Source organism: Rattus norvegicus, chromosome 2, assembly GCF_021556685.1.
Source record: "Rattus norvegicus strain SHRSP/BbbUtx chromosome 2, alternate assembly SHRSP_T2T, whole genome shotgun sequence".
Lineage (NCBI taxonomy): Eukaryota > Metazoa > Chordata > Mammalia > Rodentia > Muridae > Rattus > Rattus norvegicus.
Window position 1 is genome coordinate 140,641,117 of NC_141535.1, and position 6,891 is coordinate 140,648,007.

Genomic DNA, 6,891 nt, shown 5'->3' on the forward strand with positions numbered 1-6,891 from the left:
GCTCCCTCTGTCCCCATTTTCCTTTCAATGAGGACAGGAGCCTGCCTGACTCATACTTACAACCTTTTTATTCGAGGCTGTCAGTGCTAAAATTCCATCCCTGGGGGAGACATGGGAACATCTACTCCCAAGGCCCCAACCACAGACAAAGGTGCAGTTCCCCTAAGTTCTCTCTGAGCAGCCAATGACTTTATTAGGCTTCCTTACAAAGCACAGGTGAGGGTTTATTTCAGGGGTGTTGGTGTCCAGTCAGCAAAAGCTGTACCTAAAAATTCTCCATCAGCGGTGAGGGCTGTCTGTAGCCACATATAGAGAGCACCCTTTCTCAACTTCCTCTGCCTGTATACTCCAGCTCCCCTCTCCCCAGCAAAGCCATGTGCAATCAAGGCAGTGTTGAATTCCCAAGATGGTGGTTGCTATCGGAGGAAAGTCGCATACAACAGCCAGTTCCAGACTGCTAAACTTCATGCAAGTGTCCAAAATCTTCTAGTGAAATTTCATTTTTAATAAATAATTCTCTTCCAGATAAGCTCACCTCCCAACCAAAGACTTAGCAGGCTTCAGCCCATACGATATTTTTTTTTAATTTTGTGTGTGGGTGTATGTTATGTGTCTGTGGTGCATGCTCGTGAACGTGCAGGCATATATGCCTGTGTACACACATCCAGAGGCCAGAGAAAGATGTCCAGTGTCATTCTCCATTGCTCTCTGCCTTGAGCCAGGGCCGTTCATCGAACCCATAGCTTCTAATTCATCTAGGCCAGGTCTCAGATTCCCCTCTGTGTACCCCTGTAAGCAGGTGTCACAAGCACACATGGTCGTGTTCAGTTTTGAACATCCTTTATCCACTGATCTCTCCAGCCTCAGGATTTTCTTTAAAAAATCAAGCTGGCAGGTTCTGAGACAGTATGGTAGCATTTTCTTCATGAAAAATGTGCAAGGAGGTTGTCTGAAGTAAATGGTAGCTTCTAGGTCTCAGTGGTAGAATTTGCGGAATGTGGAAGCTATCCAACATGGAGGGGCAAGAGTGAAGGCAGACACCCATGTTTCCGTGTTCTGGGGCCAGTAATGAAGTTCACTGAGAAACCAGGAGAGCTGTACTTGGCAGAGTGTCATGAACGGGCAACGGCAATCCTAGCTAGTATTTGCGGGTTGCCCTTGAGGATGCTACCTGCTTACATCCAGATACATACAGTATGGTAGGAGACCTGAATGGCTGATGATGTCATCCTTTTCTGATACTATGTAACTCATCCCAAGGAGCCACTTGGTCAGGCTCCTCATGGCGTTCTATGGTGACAGCCTCCAGAGAGTTCATGTATTTGGGTAAAACCCTCAAAGACAACACAAGAGAGCAGTGGGGTTTTTGTTGTTGTTGTTGTAATCATGTGACTCTAGATTTCTCCTTATTTCTAGCTTCTAGAAGTTTCAAAGCTTTGACAGTGTCAGGTCTTTGTCTAGTATGCAAAGTAGCAGCAAGCTATCTGTTGCACAGTAAATAAACCTTTGAATGGGACTCCTGGCTTCCCTTCGGTCACTCTCCTACTTGGTCTGCTTAATTCTTTGGGATGACATGCCTGGAATTAGTTTGAGTTCTTAAAGATCAGAGGTTCTCCTGTATGAATAATCACTTATCCACAGGAGTGGGAGGGAGCTTGTTCGATCAAGTTCCAGGGCGCACGCGTGCGCGCGCGCGCGCGCACACACACACACACACACACACACACACACACACACACACACACACCCAGTCAGATCTGGTAGACTTAGCTAAGCTGGTACCTAGCACTCTGCACTGACAGAAGTGTTAGTGTGCATCTGATTATCTTACCTCAACACTCCCTATACGCCTAAACGGATGCACATGCCTATAGTGGACACGGAAAAAGAATGGGCATGCAGGCATTTTCACTGACCCCAAATCTGGCAACATTTGCAGATTTATTAAAACAACAACAACAAAACCATTCTGACTCCATCGGGAGAGGGGAAGCTAAGATTTAGGGACTATCTATAGGGAATGGAAACTGTGAAGAAAGCTGCTTTTGAACTTGTATTAAAGGTGTTGTCTAAAGCAGACTACCCTTGTTAAACAGTGAATGCTGGATAGCATTGGCAGACTGATACTAGCCTGAGGTTTCTGCCGAGCTCTCAGGAGTACCTCTGGCCCTCCCTCTCAGTTCTGTGGAGCCCCTGGTATGTGGAATGAGGAAGCAGAATGGGAACCCCAGGATCACCTTGGTTAATCTGGTATGAGGAGCTGGTCTCGTCACCATGGAAACACAGAACCCCTGTGCAGGACTCCTTATCTTTATTTTTCAAGGTTGGTTTTACATTCCAGGATAATCATCTCTCTGAGAACAATACAATAATTGGAGAACACAGGCGGTGGCTGGGACTGCTATAAGGACAGGAACTTGTCCACTGCTAAGTGTTTCTCAGACTCTTATATAGCGTTTAAAGAATGCTTTTCTCAACAGGAAGGTAACTAGGGAGTCCAGTTGGGAAGCAGGTATACTGTGTGCCAAGTAAGATTTCAGAGAAATGGGTTTCTGTAATACTCAGCTTGTTTTGAGATATTTCTTGTCAGTTTAATTTTTTTCCTAGATATGCAAGAGGATGCACGAGAGAGGAACTGATAGCGTTCTATAAAACATTAAAATCTTAGTCCTTCCAGCCTGCCATGGGCTGTTCCCAAGGCCCTCAAAATAATAGCCTAATTTTAGAAACCAGGCTTAGGGCTTAGGCAAAACTGCATCATTTTAAAAACACCCGAAACAGGCTTCAACCTTGCAAGTGTCCCAAAGATTATTTTCCCTACAGACTCAACTCAAGCTTGAACTAGGAACTGTTGGAAAGTAAGATACCGGATGTGCCCTGGGGTCAGTACACAGAGCCAAGAGGGTATTGATCTCTCTCCTGCTTTAGGCTCAACCTGGCACTCTCCTGTACCATGCTAATACTCATGCCCAGAAAATAGTAAGGAGAAGCCTGCTGGTTTAAACTCTGGAGGTCTATTTTATTTTACTTTATTTTATTTACTATATTAAAAAAAACCCGCCATTGACATGCTGATTTTATCTCCTAGCAGACTGTTGTGATTGAACTATCTTTACTAAATACTGACTTTTAAAAGAATTTTTTATGTGTCTTGCCTTCATGTATGCATGCACCAGTTTCTTGTCTGGTGCCTGAAGATGTCAAAAGAGGGCACTGGATCCTCCGAGACTGCAGTTACAGATCCTATGAGCAACCCTGTGGACTCTGGGAATTGAACCTGCATCCTCTGCAGGAGCGGCCAATTCTCTTAGTCACAGACCCGTCGTCCAGCTCCCCAATCCTGATTTCTAAACCTGTTGCTAGAAGGTGTTCTATAAGATTCATTTCTCAACGCTGTAGTAAGCTTTTTTCCAGAGTGGCAGTAAGTCAAAAGCTGGGCAAAAATGTTCCAAAGTCTTTGACTGAGTGCAGAGAAAGAGACCACTGAGAGGCCAGAAAAGCTTTTTTTTTTTTTTTTTTAAGAAACAAAAGGACTTTAAAGGGTTAATTTCAACCTTGTGCCAGGGAGAAATTCCTGCAAAATCTACTGAGCTCAAAATCCTTGCTAGCTATCTTGAGACTTGTGGGAAATTGAATATGGAGAAAGGAATTCCTTTCTTGGCCACCGTTGCCTTTACCCTGTGTATCAAGATGACTGGATTTCAATGTAAATATTATTGCTGGCCACAAGACTTCTCAGAACCTTTAGAAAACCTACCCTAGTATTTTTCTGATAGAGAACGGTTTATGTATTGTATTGATGTCAATTCTGCCTGAAATGGAAAGTCTACAGTATGCACGCACAAAAATGGTGGGATTGTGTCAGCAGAGGGCAGATTCAGAGAGAGCATGCTAAGATATTTTCATACAAAACCTTTGGCCCTGGTCCAGTCGAGGCTGGAAAAGTAAACCCAATTGTCTGCCCCACCAGCACTGCAGTAAGAGTCCCCTCTATGAGGAGGCACATCCTATCAAAGTCCTGGCCTGTCTCAGCAAAGGCGAATTCCCGCATGTTTGTGGAAGTGATCTGGTCACTGAAGACTTAAATAGCTTACTGAAAGCTTATTGAATGCCTGACTAGCAATTCAATGCAGATTAACTGGGTTAGAGAAATTGGGTTAAAATGTTAAATCTCTGCTACTAGAATTGGCTTTGTGTCACTTGGGTATTTGCTACAGATGCTACTGAGAGCTCAAGAATACTAATCAGAGCCACACCAGTCATGGCAAACTTCCAGCTGAAGATTGCCCTTCACCGGCTGCATGGTTAGTTTGCTCCCTCTTTCACAAAAGCAGGGTAAAACCGTTGGCAATTGTTCCCCCATATCCAGGCCCCACCTCCCCAAGTTGCTAATACCTCCCCTTTCCAACCTCCCCTTTGTGATGAATACAGCATCTTCTCTGTATCATCCAATGACCGATGCCTGTCCACTGCTGAGACACATGAGCAAGCCTCCCATGAGAGGCAGCTTCGTGTCTGGGGAAGAGCACCAGATTGGAGGTCACAATATGCCATAAACTTTATTCCACTACTCTATCTGCAGGTAACTTCCTTCTCTTCCTTTATCTGTTTTGACAACATTAATAACCATATTACTTTCGTTATCAACGTTCAAGATTGAGGCTGCAGTCGATAAAGTTCCTGACACCTATCAGACCCTCAGTGCAAGGCATCTCTCACGTCACCTGCCTCCTAGCGATCTGTGTGCTCACTAAGATGCTTGTACCAGACCTCATTGCTTACGTCACTTGCACCTCTCCTCCCAGCTCCACAGGACTCTAAAGTGCAAGGGCATTGAGGTCATCAGGTCATTAGGAGTCTTTCCCTCTTGTTAAGCCTTAAACTCCACAGCAGTTAAGAGTGTTTACTGCTCTTCCAGAGGACCTGGGTTCCGTTCCCAGCCACTGCATGGCAGTTCATAACCACCTATGACTTCAGTTCTAGAGGGCCCGATAGCTTCTGACCTTTTCAGATTACTGCACGGAAAAGGCAACACATATATAAACTCAGCCATGCACGCATCCACATAAAATAAATAAATGGATGAAGTCCTGTATCAGCCACCCCCTTCAGTTACTAGCACCACAATTCATTTCTATGTGATACCTTCTTGTCTGCCCCCTTCCACACTCTTGTCTGCCTTGCTCCATCTTCTGTCTGCCCTCTCCCACACACTCTACAATTCCACCAAACTCAGTCTCCAGCAAGACGCTAACACAGCAGGGCAAAGGTGTAGGTGGGTTCTGCAAGCGTCTGGGTCAGTTCCCTCCGCTTCCAGGACTTGTGTCGGCCGCCTGACTCCTGCTTCTGGGGCTTGTGTCTTTGACAGCCAGTGTTGGAGGTAGGAATCCTAGCTCTATAACACTTGGCTTCAACTCTAAGATTGGAAGTGATCATTTTCCTGAGCCTTATTTCTATCATCCATTGAGCTAATCCCTAACTTGCAAGTTTGTTTTGAGGCTTAAAGAATATACATACAGATACAACGTCAACGAGGACAGCATCTTCTCATAGTAAGGATCAATAAATAAAATGTGCTAATGATACCCAGTTGCTCCCTTTTTCCTATAAATTTTGTTCTCAAGAATGTAGCATCTGAGGGTTCCCCTTGCAGTTTTCACTTGCTTTCTGCCTGCCTGCCTTAATCAGAATCATAGACAACGTCAACAAATGGTACTTTGTTGTCTGTCTAAAAAATATTTTAATCCAGGTGATGAAAGTAATGTGAGTTTCAAAATAGAGCGAGACTCTCCAGTTTCCCTTGCTGTTTGCTCTTTAGAAGTAACCACTTCCGGGGCTGGAGAGGTGACTCCGTGGTTCAGAGTGCAGAGTGCTCTTGCAGGGAACCTGAGTTCAGCTCTCAGCAGCTCACAAACAGCCTGAAACCCCGTTCAGACTCTATGAGCACTTTGTGTACACAAACTCTACCCCACTACCCACCCACCCACTCCCTCCTGCCTCCCTGCCCTGGCTTTCCCCTACACTGGGGCATTGGGCCTTCACAGGACCAAGGGCTTCTCCTCCCACTGATGCCTGACAAGGCCCATCCTCTGCTACATATGTGGCTGGAGTCATGGGTCTGTCCATGTAAACTCTTTGGTTGGTGGTTTAGTCCCTGGGAGCTCTGGGGGATCTGGTTGGTTGGTATTGTTCTTCTTATGGGGTTGCAAACCCCTTCAGCTACTTCAGTCCTTTTCTAACTCCATCACTGGGGACCCTGTGCTCAGTCCATGGTTGGCTATGAGCGTTCGCCTCTGAATTTGTCAGGCTCTGGCAGAGCCTCTCAGGAGACAGCTATATCTAGGTCCTGTCAACATGCACTTCTTGGCATCCAAAATGTTGTCTGGGTTTGGCGTCTGTATATGGGGTGGATCCCTAGGTGGGGCAGCCTCTGGATGGTCTTTCCTTCAGTCTCTGCTCCACACTTTGTCTCCGTATTTCCTCCTGTGAGTATTTTGTTCCCCCTTCTAAGAAGGACTGAAGCACCCCACCCTGAATGCACCTGATCTCCTCTGATCTCACCTTTCTTAATTGCTGAAGAATTCCGTTTTAAGAATATCTCAAAGAATATTTAGTTTTCCAACAATAGGAGTATGGTTCCTGACTTTGTATGTTTTCACAAACATACTACAATAGTTAAGTGTTTACTGAATCTTTATTATTGACCAGTCAGTGTTCTGGCCCCATCCCTCATTTAAAGAGATGAATGGTCTAGCAGGAAATTCATAAAATTTATAAAAAATAAATGTAAAATGTCAGTTAGCTGGCTGTGGATGCTTAGGGGTGAATCGGTGGAATAAAGTTCCAGGGTGTGGGCTAGGACACCACGGGGCATGCTAAGGAGGTGGGCTC